Consider the following 17,752-nt stretch of genomic DNA (forward strand, 5'->3'; position numbering starts at 1 on the left):
AATTTGTTTTTTCCCTTCCCCTCCACAAATTATACCAACATCAAATACAGGGAAAGCAGGGGTTATACCATGGGGGAGGGACATACAAAGCAACATAGAAATCATCTTATAAATATATTAGAAACAATCACAAGAAAGAAAAAAACATTTGAATACTTATCTTGGGGTTCATTTTACCTAACATCAACTTATCTGACCTTTTCTGCTTGTCTCAGACATGTACTAGTTATTGCAAAGAAGGGAAACCATGGGACCTATGTTTCTTTGAGCCCGCATAGAGCTCCCCTATGACCCAGCAATCCCACTTTTGGGCATTTACCCAAATGATCACAAACAAGACCACACTAAAACTACCAGCACGACTATGTTTATTGCAGCATTAGTTACCATAGCTAAGATATGGAACCAACCCAGATGCCCCTCAGTAGATGAATGGATCAAGAAAATGTGGTATAGATACACAATGGAATTATATGCCTCCATCAGAAAGAATGACATTGCCCCATTTGTTAGGAAATGAAAGACTTGGAAGAAAATATATTTTTCTCCTGTGTTTTATATATGGGGCAGGCATGTGCTAATATCTGAGCCACAATTCTGAGCTTCTACCTATACATCTAAGCCTATTGTAACCATTTGATGTGTCCAGCTCAGAAAAAGATATGCCAAAGATATTACCAAAAAGTTTAGAATACTTAACAGTCTTGGTCCTTGTGCCTGGCAAGAGAAGAATTCAAGCAAAACATAAATGTAAGTAAAGATAATAGGAAAGTTAATTAGAAGATAAATATGAGAGAGAAAGAGAGCAAATTGCATAAACATGAGAAAAAAGTCCAAATCAGCCATCTTCCACTGTCTTCCTTGTTATAGAACTTGGCCATGGGTTAAATAATGAGAATTGGATGGCTTTCTGATAGGTGCGTCTCCATTCTGTATCCTGTAAAGTTGACTGCTCCACTCCTATTTCCTGGTTCTTTTTCCTTCTTACTTCCTCATTTGTTTGTAGCCTCCTGTCCCCATGTCTTTTCCAAGCTTTGGTGTTTCCCCTTATACTGCCCCCTGCAAGTTCTAAAGGCTTCAATTCCCAGATTGGCTGCTTTCCTGCTAACTTGTATGACTGTCATATACTTGGAGGCTGTGTCCACATCCTAAGCCCTGCAAGAGGGAACCAAGGCTGCAAATTAGGCCTTACCTTTAGAACACACCAAACTCGATCTTAGAAAGAAGAAAATGACCAAATTTTATTATCTTTCTGAGAACAATTATGCGTCACCTTACAGGGGAAATAAAATTAGAAACTTTGATTTTACAGACTCCTTTTTAAAATGAAGATCTCAAAGACAAAGGACTGCCCTGTGGTCCCAGGTGTTTCTATTTCACTGTATGGCCAGTTCCATCACATGATAATAAATTGGGATGTGATGTCGCAGAAGAAAATACAGACCCCTATTAAGAAATCATTTTTCTTTCTTTTCACCAAATAGTATTTGCAGAATTAGTACTGCCTTGGTACTGAACTTTACAAGTCTCAGGCAAGAAAATTCAATTCCCTCGCAATTTGTGGTAGAAAGCACTCTGATGATAAGCTGGATGTCATCAGCACACCAAATGCTCAGTATATAGAACATAATAGAAACTGATGCAGAATGTCACTAAGCATTTTACAACTTTCTGAGGTGGAATACAATCCTTGAATAGGTACCCAAAAGTAGAGAATGCATGGTATGCAGAATAAGATAATGCTAGATGGTGTGCCTAGCTTTTCTGAACCTTCCAAAGAGACCAGGTTCAATCTCCTGATATTTAAATGTCTTGAATTTCTTCCTTTGAATCTAGAAATAATGGCAACTATCATTTATAAAGCACTTCCCTGCTTGGGGTAATCTTTGAAAAGAATCTCATTTGTTCAACAACTCCTTGTTAAGCACTAATGAATTGCCTGGCACAGTATGAGGCATCAGGCATAGGGTGATAGAAACCCACACCACCTACACCCCAAGGGACTATATACCCTAGAAGGAGAGGCTGATAGTGAAGAAACAAACTCATACTGTGCTATTTCTGACTGTGAACAGCATGATTAAAAAAAATATTTGGACAGTCTGAAAGAGTAAAACTGGGAGAGAGAAGAGTAATCTTACCCAAGAAAGTGTCATTTGAATTAAGAACAGGCAGTTGGTGGGGAAAAGAACATTGCAGAGATAGAAGAGCATAAGCAACATTGATTTTAACTAACCTTTCCTAAGACAATACAGCCAATAACTAGCAAGGTAGGAGTCAAAGACAGGTGCACTACCAGCACTCCAGTCATGACAGAGCCTTTAGAAACAATAGGACATTCATCCTCAATTATTACACTGGTGAATTAGTCACATTCCATGCTTATATTGGATGCTTCTCCTGGAAGGTGTCAGGGTGGGAAAAACCTCCCCTTATCACGTACAATATCTTACAATGCCTGAGCAAATCATTATTGCCATTATTATCATGATCTGGCTCCCTTTGAACCTGGACGGCTTTGGAGCTCTGCCAAAGACGGTAGATACAAGGCTCACTGTGCCAGAAGAATCATACCATAAATCCTGATGCCATTTTGAGAACAGTAAAAAGCAAACAACCCATAACATTATAGTGCAAGGAGATGAACAAATATCACCTTCTTCCTGAATATGAGCATAAAGTGCACAAGATAAATAAAAGGCTGACCATCAAATATAAAGGACACAGGAAACTACTGATGGAAAACAGGTAAAGAAAATTAAATCTACTCTTGACTGGATAAACCAGGTGACTCAGAAGTCATAGGGTTCTGGATATAATCTCTCAAAATGCAGCACCTTGGTCTATACTATTTTAAGAGTAAAGAAATTGAACATTGGCAAGTATAGGAAGGACATTCTGCCCTTCCTCTTGCCCCTCTCTCCTAGAGCACATCATCCAGCCTTGATGTGAGTATATCTACCTATTCCTAGGAAAAAAACCATTTTATTCTCTAAGACAAGAGGTGCTGAGAAGAGTGTGAATAAGGAAGCACTACTGCTTCATTCAGCTTACTGCTCTTAGCCTAGACTTCTATCCCCCAGCATATTCTTCCATAAATACATGCTTCATCAAAACATTAGTCTCTAGGTCAACTGGAGCAGGAACAAGGAAATATCTCTGGTTACAAAACTCCATTCCACAATCATGAAACCCCAGTTGGCCAAATATCTAGGATCTGAAATCAAGGTAACAACTTTGGATCCTCTAGCACATTTCTCATATCCACGCAATGCATGCATGCTCCTCAAAGGGCAGAGAGCCATAATAACAGCACTATAACCTTCCACTGAGAGCAAGACACCAGGAAGGGAATGAAGGATCAAATAGGCAAGCTCTTCTCTAAAGCACACTGTGCAGTCACCAAACTACTTGGTGGAGAGCAGTAAGGAAAGACTCCCAAGTTTTCCCCATTCAGTAGCTCTTCCCTATTGGATAATAAATACCCAAGCCCCAATAGCTTCCATGCAATAGGTCCTTATCTGAACGGCCTGTCACACATCATCTGGAGGTGTACTTTCCCTTCACTAGTAACTCACACTTGGCTCTCTTCCTGCTATTTGAGGCTCTTTGGCTCTCCCGGGGCAATAGCTTAATATCGGACCTCCCACCAATCAACGACAACTAACCTCAAGCCCAACTATTTCATCAGTGCTTCATAGTCTTATGAAAATGCTTGTGCCATGTAAGATTTCTATTTCTTTTCTCTTGTTGATTTGTCTCTTATTACAGGAGACTCAGCCAATAAACCTGATAAGACTGGCAAAATAGTAATTGTTCAAAAATAAATTTTTTATTGTGAAAATATTTTACAGAGGGGTTACAATTACATGAGCAAGGTAATGAGTACATTTCTTATTAAGTATTGTTGCCTCCTCCTTTGTTTTTCCCCTATACTCTCTTCCCTTCCATCTCCACAACTACACCCCCTCACACCTAAATTGTAAAGTTCATTTTTCGACATAGTGTCTTGTACATCTCATTGTTGCAATGGGTCCACCTGTATCCCTATTTAAACAATTTGTTTTTTCCCTTCTACTCCCCAAATTATACCAACATCAAATACAGTGAAAACAGGGGTTATATTGTGGGGGAGGGACATGCAATGCAACAAAGAAATCATGTGATACCTTATAAATATGTTAGACACAATAGCAAGAAAGGAAAAACCACTTGTGTTCTTATCTTGGTGTTCATTTCGCTTAACATCATATTATCTGACCTTTATTGTTTGTCTCACACATATACTAGTAATTGCAAAGAAGGGAAACCATGGGACCTATGTTTCTTTGAGCCCGCATAGAGCTCCCCTATGACCCAGCAATCCCACTTTTGGGCATTTACCCAAATGATCACAAACAAGACCAGCTACCAGCACAACTATGTTTATTGCAGCATTATTTACCATAGCTAAGATATGGAACCAAGCCAGATGCCCCTCAGTAGATGAATGGATCAAGAAAATGTGGTATATATACACAATGGAATTCTATGCCTCCATCAGAAAGAATGACATTGCCCCATTTGTTAGGAAATGGAAAGACTTGGAAAAAATTATATTAAGTGAAGTAATTTTTTTCTTCTTCAAAACTGTTACCCATGAAATTGTCAGAGCATCTGGATAGTCTCCACAGATGATCAGTGTCCATTTTTACTTTTTACTTCATAACTAAAGCTTTAAAAACATAATCAGTGGTTACACAGAGGTCTCTCCAAAATCACACAGCCATATTTAGAGCTGACCATGGAATTGGGAGTGCAAATAAGATTAGATCTCTGCTAGATGTTAAAGGATAATTTTGAGGCAGATAGGAGAGGGAGAACATGTAAGATGTGACACTAATAAAGATGCAGTGCACTCACAAAATGATATGTTGAATTGAAACTCCTTTGTACAAGTAATGAAAAATTATTTTTTAATGTTTTAGAAAAATTAAATCCTGACTCTTACCATAAATCATGTTAAAGTTGTTAATTACCCCCATTGCTCAGTGATGAAACCAGTAAGATGAAAAAAAAATGAAATACCTCTCACATCAGGGTTTGATAGTGTGCTTCAAGGGAAAAGGTGGTGGGAGCTAAAGGCAGAGAATCCCTCCTATGCATGCTGATCCTCAAATTCCTCCATCCTAAAGTATGTAGTATACCAAGTAGCTATATTTCAGGATAGCATATCCTGAACTTTATGACTACTTAGTCACCAGATTTATCTAGTCATAAGTAATTCATGTTTCTTTACCTGTCACTCCAAACTGTATAGGAGGCTGAGACTGGAAGAATCTCCGTTCTAAGTGATTCCATGCAAATTTTTTTTGAAATTCTATCTTTATGGAAGAAAAGCTGGACAAAGTGGCATGCAACTATTATCCCAGCAATGACTGGAAGCCTAAAGTAGATTTTGTTTCCCAAATGTATTTCTCTGACAATAATCAATTGACCTAAATGTACTATGAATCCCAGAAGCACCCAGCCAGAGCAAGAAAACTGTACTTCTCCTGTTCATTGCTTCTTGTCTCCAGACAAATGAAGAATGCCTTTTGCAAAATTGGAAAGAGCATTAAGCAAGTTGTACCCATTCCTAGCATTCCAGAGACCCTGAGTAATAAGTGTGATTTGATATACACATCAGTACACAGGAGGGGACACGGTAGCCAGAGAGAAAGGGAACTTGCCAGGGCAAAGGTGGCATCATTCAATGGTTGCTACTTAGTATTGGAACTTTGCTCCCCAAATGTCACCAATTCAACCTGCTAATAAAGAAAGCTAAGTCTATTGCTTTACCACAGTTACCTCCAAATGCTTTGGCAATGTCTGAGAAGGTAGATGAAAAATCAACATGTATAAAAATCTGAAGTTTGGATTGAAAGCAAACATTTCAAAAGGGACTAAAGGTGGGCTGGGAAGGTGGCTCAGTGGTAGAGTGCTTGCCTTGCACACATGAGGCACTGGGTTCGATTCCTTAGCACCACATAAGAAAAAAGAAAAAAGAAAGTGGCGCTGTGGGTCAAGTGGTAGAGCGCTAGCCTTGAGCTGAGGAGCTGAGGGACAGTGCCCAGGCCCAGAGTTCAGGCCCCACGACTGGACCCAAAAACAAAAAATAGACAATCAAAAGGGACTAAAGGGAGAACTTGGGTAACACTGAGTCCATATCAACAGTACAGCATTGGCAGAATAATAAGATAAAGATTTTTTAAGAAGGGTTTTAAAAAAAATATTGGGGGGGGGAGGAAAAGGCATGGCTCAAGCAGTAGAAGGGCCAGCCTTTGAGTTGATGTTCTTGTCCCAGAAATATGTTTTAAATTAAAAAGTTTGAAAAAAAATCTTAGGTCAATCCAGGCACTGGTGGTTAATGCCTATAACCCTACACTCAGGAGGCTGAGATCTGAGGATTTGAAGCCAGCCTAGGCATGAAAGTTCATGAGACTTTACCATCAAAAAGCCCAGAAGTGGGCTCAAGTGGTAAATCCGTGGGCACAAAAGCTCAGGGATAGCACCTAGAGACAAAATTCAAGCCCCAGGAATTGCACACAGATTTTTTTTTAAATCTTAAAGGGTCTTAGGGTGTGATACACTGTTGATGCTGATATTGAAAAATTGATTGTTCTTGCAGAAGTTTCTACTCAAACCATTTTCCAGAGTAGAAAAGTCACACAGATTAATATTTCCTATCATGTCTCTTCATTTTATCTTGGTATACACTGAGGTTATTTTGGTGCATAATAAAAATACAAAATCATAGACCCCATTCATACCTACTGAAGCAGAACTTTGAGGGTTAGAACTAGCCTTGTCTATTTTCACAAGAGCTCGAAATGATTCATATACCCTCTATAAACAAATGAATACCATCCAAATCAGAATAACAGAGGCTACTTGTTGAAAGCTTGCTGTGGATAGGCAATAAGCCTCCATAACTTTTATTCTTGGCAGAGTTTCACCAGCAGAGTGAAGGGGGAGGGGGTTACTGACATGAGAAGCTAGAGGAAGGCTATTAGAATGATAGTCTGTGTGATTGATTTAGAAGTGTTTGTCTTTCTCTGGTTGGTCCTGAGATGGAAGTAGAATAAACATAAATTAGAAAGAAGGGAATCTCCTGAGTACTTTGGTTCAATAGTTCTGCCAAGATTGTGGCTTGGTTTCTCCAGGTGACTGCTGCAAAAATTTAGAGTTAGATTCTATTGAAATCTAGTATTAGCTAGAATTCTATGTAGTTTTGTCATTGGTTGTATATTCTTCCTCTCACCTACTAAAACTAGAAAACTATTGTTCTTTCCAAAATACCTACATGGGCCAAGTGGTGCAGATTTAAAGATGGTACACTCAGGCACTGATGGTTTAATGGAGAAGAATAGCTCTAAGATCACCTGTCATGTAAATCACACTGAGGCAGAGAGTCATAAAGGAGGCCTAAACAAAGTGCCCTGAGAAACAGTGAGGAGAGAGTAATCTCTTCTGATGAGTACTCAAAAGGCAACCAGCATTCATGTTGAACTTGGAAGGATCAGTGATATTTGAAAACAAAAAGGAAAAGTGGGATAAACCTTCTTGTTCTATTAAAAAAAAAAAGGAGGAGGGGAATGGTAATCAAGAAGCCATTCTAAAGAACTCAGAAATAAGAATTGGCCTTTTTAGATTGGCAAGAAAGGACTGGACATACAACTGCCATAGCCACCTGTCTATTGTTCTTCATTGTATCTGCTTCTTTGTACCAGAAGGAGCTCCAGACAAGACTCAGATATACACTAGTCCATTCTAGGAAGTTAATCAGCAAGGCCATCTCTGTCCCTGGCTAGACTTAAAGACTATAGATTCTCTTACAGCAGCAAACATGCAGCAAGAGGAAACCTAGAGAAACACAAAGTCCTATAAGGGGATATAAGATAAAACTGCCACATGAATACCCTGTGGGAAGGGGTGGAGAAGGGACAAAGAAGAGGTGTCACAAGTGAGCACTGAACCAAACTAAAGACCACTAAAGATAATACAAAACATGAAAGGCTGAATGAATGAGGAAAGGCCAATGAAGGAGAAGCCTTTCTGAGATCTTCAGGAACCCAGGAGGGAAAAAGCAACAAAGTCTCCCAAGGAACAAAGAGGACAATGGACTAGTTTATCCTGTAGGGATTACACAAAAGGTAGTAAAGTAAGTGGTCAGTGGCTTCAGTTCTAGCTCCCCAGTTCCCCCAATGTGTTTAAATGTCCTCCTCATGCCTAACACACAAGTAAGGAGCTGCTTGATCAGAGCTGCCCATGGATCCCAGAGGCAGAGAGGAGAGAGGACGGCCAGAATGATGAACACAACAATGTGCTAACTGCTTGCTTCCCAAGGAATAAGACTATGCAGCCTTTCTTGGCCCCACACTGCTCCATGGCTGATTGCTCTTTTGCTCCTGAGTGGTGAATCTTTCTCTTATTATGGAAAGAAAAATGGCATAAAACTTATCCCTCATGCTCCTTTGTTCCCTAAGTAACAAGACATCCCCTTAGACTATTATCAAATATGGATATTTCCTCAAATTCAAATCTTTTCCTAATTCATTCCTTAACAGAAGACATGTTAGTTCTAATTAATTTTCCCAGCAAAGAGCCACTGTACATTGGGCAGGCAGGCACAATTGTCATTGAAAGAATTCACCTTCAGTAAAAGAGCATATTAGGTACAGTTAGCCCGTTGAGGGAAGACCAAAAAAAAACAAAAAAAAAAAGGAATGAATAATTGATGGCAGCTGTTATGTGTTAGACACTCAGATAAGCACCCTTATATAAATTCATGATTAATTTGAATAACAACCCTGGGAAGTCAGAACTATAATCTGTGATTGATAGCTCAGACATTGAAACTATGTGGTCACCAAAACAGCCACACTGTGAGAAAGTGCTGGAAATGAGGTCTGGATTCTGCTGTGCTGAACTGCAATCCTTTTGTCCTTTTTATTCATGAGAAGACATGTTTACTACACAACTATGCTCACCTTTCCCAATGACTCCTTCACTTTCTCAGAACCTTGCTCTATAGAAAGACTTGTTTCCAGTTATTTGTATATAAACCCGTGGATTTTCCAAGAATATCAAGAACATCAAGAATGCAGTTATATATTCAGGTAGGCATAGGTACTGTATTCCCATAGGCACTGTGAGTACCATAAGCAGATAGATTTAGAAAACACTAAACTAAGCAAACATAAGTAGATGCTTATATTGCAAGACTTCTTCGACCCTTGATTATGATTATGTGCATTGTGAAATAAGAAAATTATGTAATTATAGGATGGAAAAAAGAATTGGGAAAGACTAGTACAATGCTCCAAAGCAGAAACAACATAGAATGTGGTGGTTAGGTCCTCAGTCTCTGGGAATAGATTATGCTCAAAGATTGAGTCACTTATTAGGTCTAGTTATCCACTACTCTAAGTTTGTAAAGTAGAGCTAATAAGAAAACTTGCCACATTCATGTGTATATCACACAGGTTAGCCAAAATAACATACACAAAGAACCTCCTGAATATAATCTGTGTGACAGACGTGTACATGTGACTGAGTCTGAATGAGTATCTGCCACCCTGAAGTCCACCAGTGTCTGTATTGATATCATGTTTTCTCTGGCAGTGCACAATATAGGCACCCATGCTAACTTGTCCTATTAGACAAAGCACTCCTCTAATGGTTTCTAGGATTCTCATCCTGACTACTATAGCCAGAGACTATAGCCAGAGACCCTTCCTACCCAATTTGCCTTCTTTGTCTGTACCTGCTTCTTCCTCTGTATTCATCAGGAATATCCATGGTCTGATTCCATTTTGACCTTTGCTTCCTGGAAGACCTGAACTGGCATGACCTGGTATAGTGGGGCAGAGATCATGAAATAAGTTATCCATGGAGTCCCTTACTCAGAAGCGTTTCTCATGGAGCACATTCTATGACTCACTTTGGAAAATTAATAAATGCATCTGTTGATAACTTTGCCTGTTAGAAGAGGCACATTTGAAATCACTTACTATAAAGGAGAGGAGACAAAAGCAGAAGAATTCTCAAGTTAGCACAACTACCTCAAGTTAGCATACAAACTACTAAACTTAGCACAGAGAAGTGGACCTATCTGGCCTATTAAATAAACTTTATTGATATTTAGACCTCTGATGTGTTTTGTGAAACTCTAAGCCCTCTTCCTGACATAGGACTCTTGAGTTTATATCATCTCCACCAGAACTCAATTTTTTCATGGTGATGCTGGGGAAAAACTGGGAATTGATATAGGAGAGGCATGGCTTAGATAATACCAGTTCTCAATCATCCAGCGTTCATTGGCCCATTCATTCACCTAACAAAGAAGGACCAGGTTCTCTCAATGCACTGATTTTTTTTTTGGCTAAAGATAAAGTGATGCAAGACTCAGATATGGAAACGACTTCAAAAGAACGTGATAAAGGCTGTAAGACAGAATCAAGTGCCACAAGAATACAGAGAAGAAAAGGCCTGATTTTTTCTTAGTACTAAGAAGAAAAAGAGGTAAAGACATTCTAGACAGAAAGAGCAAGGTATGACAGTTAGCAAGTGTGATACAAAGGGCTGGCACTACTCATAGCATCTAGAATCACAGTTCATGCTGAACTAGCTGAAGACAAGCAAAGGGCAGGTACCAGTAGGCTTCTTAGAGTGCAACAAGAATCACATACTTCTCTGTATAAGAGGAAGAGCCATGCAGTCTGCTTGGAACTGAGCCCCAACTAGATACAGGAGCACTGGATATCTCTTATAAGTGGATGCTACCCAAGCCGACATTCGTAAGGCCCTACCCATTGAAGACATGGATGTAATAAGCAGAAATGCAGCATATGGGAATTTTCACAGGAATGCATGGGCAGTATTGTCTTGTCTCCAGAAGAAAATAACCTCATTCCTCTGAAAAGTAATAATGTAGACTCATTTTGAAAAACTGCCTTCTGTCAGAATAAAATAAATACTAACAAAATGCAACATCAGAGAAAGCTGAGATTTCACAAATGTTTCTAAATTTGCTTTCCAATAGGTACCAGAGTTAACTGCATTTATTCCAAAGGAAAGAAAAGCTCTCCATTGAGTTTTAGGGTTCTTACAACTTTTGACTATTCTTTTGAGCCCTCGTTTTACTCTGGCTCCTTTTTTTTAATCCTCATTTTAAAAACCCATGCATATTTTATGAATTGAGCCTAAATGTCCCATCATCACAAATTCCTAAGATTCTTTCTGCTCTGGAACTGATCATTAGTGAATTCATTTTGTATTCTAGTGGTTGTGAAAGGCCGTTCTGAAGGTGTTACATTGAGTTTTGACATTAATTGATGAACACTTAAGCTCATCATAACTCTGCTGGGATTCAGAGCAGCAGAAATTAGAAAGATGAATTTCGGAGATGAATCCATTGAAAAGAAATGTGACTTCAGAGTCATTACTGTGGAATGCCTGGAGTTTCGTGACATCCACATAGAATGCAGTGAAGGCTCTGGGCTGCTGTTAGGCAGTAGGTTTAGGCTAGGTTTAGTAGGTTTAGTAGGAAGGAGGGGTGGAAAAGAGTTATTCTGCAGATGTCAAGCACATCTGGATCAAATCAGCAACCGAGCTTCACAGTCTGTGTCTTGGGCACACATGAGAAAAAACATTACCTTATTCTGTAACTAGTTCCAAATGAGCATCTCCAAGTTGCGGGGGTGGGGGGAGGACACTATATAGGTAAGACTCATAAAGATTTCTTCATTCTATTGGAACCAAAGGATCTATAGGAATGAAAAATATCACTCCAAAGCTAGTCCACAGGAATCAGCAGGAATTAAATACAGACATTGAGTGGAGAAAGAAATAGAGCATTTTTTTTCTTTTATTTTCTTTTGGTTTTTTGCAGCAATGAGTACTTGGTCACTTATGCTATTTGAAGGACTCATTGGAACTCTATTTAAGAAAAAACAGAAGTTAATGGAATGATTATTAAATACACTGAAAATCTTTGTGCCTTGCTGTCACTTTTTTTTTTACTTCTGTACCCTTTGTCTTGTATATGTTTATCTGATTTGCAGAAGGGAAGGTGAATCATAGAAACAGAGGGACAAAGGGTATACCAATGCAGCAATGATGCTCAATAGATACTATAATGGAAATGAACTTTACAACTTGGGAATAGGGGAGTCAGGGGAAAATTGGGGGAAAATGAGCGAAGGGATAACACTGTTCAGAAAGAAATGTACTCATTAGCTGATTTCTGTAACTGTAACACTACTGTGCATTGCCTTTACAATAAAAAACAATTATTATTCAGAATCCATAACTATCATCTCCAACTTGGATCCAAATTTCTCTAGGATTACATTCTTGAAATAAAAAAAAAAATAATCAAGGGGCTGAGAAGGTGGCTCAGTGGTAGAGCGCTTGCCTTGCATGCATGAGGCCCTGGGTTCAATTCCTCAGCACCACATAAACAAAAAGAAAAAAGCCGGAAGTGGCGCTGTGGCTCAAGTGGTAGAGTGCTAGCCTTGAGCTGAAGAGCTGAGGGACAGTGCCCAGGCCCAAAGTTCAGGCCCCATGACTGGACCCAAAAATAAAAAAACTTAATCAATGCAAATGATAGCCTCTTTCCTTCTTTTACTCTTCAGTATTTAGTAAGAGGATTGTTCTGATTGCTTCTATGGTTTTTTGCTTTTTCATTTTAACTATAACCTATAGAATTTCAACTGGTTCGAAAAAAGACTGTGTCAAAGGTATGAAAAAGACATAAAGAACTTTGTAAAAACTCTCTCTCAGTGAAAGCAAGAAAGTAATTAGCTAAGCTTTTAGAAAACACTAACTTCATTGAAATAATTAATATAGCTACACCTCTACTGGGTCTGACACAATGCTGGCCTCTATGTATTTTTATTTCTCATAAGTTCTATATGAGGAAAAGATATAATTATCTCTAATTTATAAATGAATAATCTGAGGCTTGGAAACACTGAATTTTCAAAGTCATTTAGCTAGTAAATTAAATGTGCAGATTTTAATCCCAGGAAATTTAACCCAAAGGTCCAATCTGGAAATTTATATCCTCTTCCTTGCCAATAAGTAATTGTTCCCATGAAGGCCAATGTTCTTTGTGACTGACTAAGAACATGTATTTAAGGTGTAATGGAAATTTGGGGGCAAATAGATATTCTCATAGACAATAATGGCATTAAAAAAATCACAGAATTATCAAAAATACTTCTTACAAATATTGTCTTCAAGCTTGCTTCTTAAACCCATTCTTAAATTTGGAAGCCAGGAGAGGAGATTCCATTTCTTTATTTGCTTCTTTTCTTGCTCAGTAATTTATGCAATACAGGGCTTGAACTTGGGCCCTTGTACTTTCTAGGCAAGTGCTCTGTCACCTGAGCCACAAACCTTGTCCTTTTGCTTGTACTATTGTTTTGCAGGGAACTGAGGGAAGGGTTACTAATTGTCTGAGCCCAAAACTAATTCCTACTTTCCATACTTACAAAAAAATATATAGTTCTCATTCTTAAGTTCTGATTTTTCCCCTTACCCAAAAGACAAAAGAAGTATAATGTCATTCTTTTTAACAGAGTAAATTTTCTATATCATGAAAGTAAGAATTGCTCACCATTCAACCCCAGGGAGCAATGTGAAGACATTGATTTCAAATTCTCTTAGGAAACTGTTTTTTCCCTCCCTGTTTTTATAATCTCTGATCATACCAGTAGTTCTGAAGAAATGAATTATTTGGAATTGACATGCTTCAAGTGCTAAGGACAAATTCTTGTCTGTGCAACACCATAGTCTCATGACAAATTTCCATTTCCTCTAACTTATCCTACTGTCTGAAAAGCAATCTGACACAGTAGTCTTATTTTTCATATTTCTGGGATACTCAGCCCTAATGATGTTTTTTGTACCACAAAGGAACCAGAACTAAAATAATAAAGTATCATTACAAATGGATTAGATGATACTTATGAAATTTAGAATCATGGCTGCAATGAAGATCCCTCTTTCTTTTGATTCAGTGAAAAATATGAGTTTATGCAATCCTACAATTGGAGAATAGGCGCAACCACGCTCTCATCTCTAGTATTGAGGATCCACCATAGCTTCTTTGAACATTTACAAATGTATCAGAGCAATGAACAGCTGAGGCTCAATGTGAGTAGAAAGGATGGAGTGCTAAACACATGTTGGAGCACAGATATGCCCCAGTCCTGTTACAAATCCTCTATTTTTGCTTAGTAGTCCTAGCAGAGAATGACAAGAGTATAACTGAGCACCACTGGGTCCTGGTGTAGGTAATGGCTCTTTTCTCTTCTGGAAGCTCATCACAGTCTCCAAGATTATAGTTTTTTATCTTTGTATCTCTTTCTTCCCCTTTCCAGTCCTGTGAAATGCTTTGCCTTGTCTGCATATAGATAAAGCATAGATGGAACCATTTAGCTGGTAACTTCGATGCACAGATTTCAATCCCAGGAAACTTAGCCCACATTCCCAAATGTAGCAATCTATCTCCTATTCCTTGATAACAAGTAATCATTCTCATGAAGGCCAATGAACTGGACAGTGAAATATGCTTCACTGTCTAGGGGACTAGGAGGATTACCTTCGATGTTCTTGGAAAACAATGATTTCAGTATGAATACAGCACATCGTGAATTATCAGTCAAAGCACTTCAATATATAAAAACGATTAGCTAAAGGATAGGGTGCGTTAATTGGTTTGACTTATTCTAGTGATAGAATGTAAGTTATTCACAAATCATAACATCCTTTTATACCCCCATTAATACATACAACTAAAAATTATAAATTAATAACAACCTTTATATCTTCTCGGTACCATGACCCCCAGCCAATCCTTCATCCTGCCTCAACCAAAGAAAACCAAACACAGTCCTGGTCCAAAGCCGGCAGACACCTCCTCCTCCTCTTGCAGCTTACCCAAGGGAGAAAAAGAACCGCAAGAAGCAATTAAACATATCGATGACGTATAAAATGAAATACACAGACTTAATACATAAGCCAGTGAGGAGATTTTGAAAGTAGAACAGAAATATAATAAACTCCACCAGCCATTTTTTTCATAAGAGGTCAGAATTGATTGCCAAATCCCAAATTTGGGGTAATGACATTTGTCAACCACCCACAAGTGTCTGCACTGTTGGGGGTGGGGGGTGGGCGGGACGAAGAAGAGGTGCTGCATCACCTGACCAGAGTTGAAGTGACAGAATTTGAAGGTGAAAATCTTTACTTTGAAAATAAAATTCTCTCCAAAGAACTTCACCTGAATGAGAGCCGCGATCCATCTTCAAAGTCCACTGAAATCAAATGGAAATCTGTACAGGACTGGACAAAGCGCTCTAATCAAACGCAGAATAAAGCTATCAGGAAGTGGCGGCAGGAAGAACTTGGTTCGCTGACCACTCAGACACTAGTGCAGACCAGTTGGTAGAGATCATCAAACACAACATCTGGCCAAACCCATTTCAGTGCTACCTGGTTCCCGAAATGGATGAGGAGGAGGGGGGAGAAGGAGGAGGCGGGGGAGAGAGGGGGAGAGGGAGGGGGAGGGGGAGGAGGGAGGATTGTAAGATATTGAAGAGAGGGATAAGGATAAAAGGAAAGAGGAGGAAGATGATGGTGAAGAGGAAGAAGAAGAGGAGGATGAAGACGATGACTAATAGAAAATACTGATGGATTCCAACTTTTTTCCCTTAATTTTCCCCAGTCCCTGGGAACAAGTTGCAGTCTTCTCCCTCTCTGTGCTCAGTTGCCCTGTTCTTGAGTTCTGTTTTCTCAACACCATGGTTCTCAACTTATCTGGTGGGAAATATCGTGTTCAGAATAAAATGGGAAAAGAATCTCCACACACCTCTGTTCTAAATTCATTTTTATCGCATTCCGTCTCAACAAAACTGTATGGAATCAACACCACTACCACCAACAACTGCTCTTCGGGAAACAAAAGCTTCCAGTTGCTTTGCTCTGCTGGAGGCACCAGGCCTTGTATAGTAGTGCATAGATTCTAGCTTTTCTCCTCCTTTCTCTGTATACTGGGCTGAGATTACACTGTGTCTATGTGAATACGGACAACATTACCAACATGTATGTGTCTACTTTCTCTTGTTTAAAAAAAAAACTTTTAAAAATGGAATTCTAGAAAGCCAGTAAAGGGTGGGTTTAAGATGTTTGGTTGGGTTAAGTGGGCATTTTGACATCATGGCTTCTCTGGCATGTGTAATTGTGATGTTTAATGGACATCCTTGCAGTTTAAGATGACACTTCTAAAATGAAATTCTCTCCTAATGATGACTTGAGCCCTACCACTACAGGAGAATCCACAGACTCTGTAGGATCTTATTCGGAATTGTCACTCTCTATTGTAATTTTGTTCATTTATTTTTAAATTTTCTCTTGTTTTCACTGGAAAGAAAAGATGATGCTGAGTTTTAAACGTTAAAAGTGTACAAGTTCCTTTGTTACAATAAAACTAAATGTGTGCACAATTTTTTTAATTTTTAAAAAGGATACTGGGTAACTTACAGAGTTATCAAGCAAAAAATCAGATCCAGAACATTCTGTATCTTTTTTGTCTGAAGCAATCATTGTTTCACTAACCAGTCCTAGAAGGTCTGATCATTCATAATAATCCCTCTGGATCCTGAAAAGTGTCTTCCACACACAACTTCATCTACCCTGGGAATCAGACTTTCCTGTAAATTCCACCATCATCCAAGAACAAGACCATCTTACATCATCAAACCCAGCCCAGAATCTGGGGACGATGTTTCTTACTAATGAAGCTAAGACTATACATCTTTACCCTGGATGCAGGGGAATTTTGGAAAGGTAGACACCACTGCATCTGGCTCTGAATTATTATTTTAAAATACTATCGTGACTTGTACAATTAAAAACAATTTTTTCTCTTAGTAGTTTATATGCTTGAATTCAGTTGGTTATTCCCATAAGCTTTAAAAAAAATAAATAGTTCAGTTAAAATTAGATTCATCTTCAAGTAACAGAGAAACTGGAAATAACTGTGGCTTAATAGGTTTCTTTTTTTTCTCGTGTTTGATAAGTACAAAAGTAGTCCAAGGCTGAAATGATACTTCATGGTGATGAAGACCCACATACCTTTATTTTTGTTGCTCTATCATGTGTAGTTTCTTAGGTACTGTGATCCCTCACCTATCAGGGGAGTTACATTCTGGAGACCCCCCCCCCAACAATAGGAGAAAATCTTGGAAGTAGCAGCTTTATATGGTCATCCCTCAAGGTTCACTTATTGCTACAAAATTGATGGATATTATGTGTTCATTGTAGCCAATAGCAAGAAGAATAAAAGGTATATTGTATCTCTTAAAACACACACACACACACACACACACACACACACACACACACACATCAGTTTATATTCCTTCTGGGAAGAACGTGATTACTTAGACATGTGGCCGAAATACCTGTGAGGAAAACTGAGAAATACAGCCTTTATTCTAAGAAGCAAAGTACATGGCTGAAAATGAGGAATTTTGCTACTACAGTAAAAGATACTGTCCAGATAAATATGGCTCAAAGTAGGAAAGTACAAAGAAGATAGCTTAACAGGTAACTTGCTACCTGTCCGAGGTGTGGTGGTAGGCGCACTCTCTGATTTCTCCCAAGCAAGATACTTTGATCTTCCCTAATCATTGCTGAAATTTTTAAGACACATAAACAC

At 38.7% G+C, this 17,752-nt stretch overlaps 1 pseudogene; it reads left to right on the top strand.

The window, feature by feature from the left end:
• The first annotated feature begins 14,870 nt into the window (after positions 1-14,870).
• On the top strand, positions 14,871-15,710 carry LOC105999550 (annotated as a pseudogene).
• Positions 15,711-17,752: the final 2,042 nt, after the last annotated feature.

This window comes from Dipodomys ordii, unplaced genomic scaffold (genome assembly GCF_000151885.1).
Source record: "Dipodomys ordii isolate 6190 unplaced genomic scaffold, Dord_2.0 Scaffold192, whole genome shotgun sequence".
NCBI classification, from domain to species: Eukaryota; Metazoa; Chordata; class Mammalia; order Rodentia; family Heteromyidae; genus Dipodomys; species Dipodomys ordii.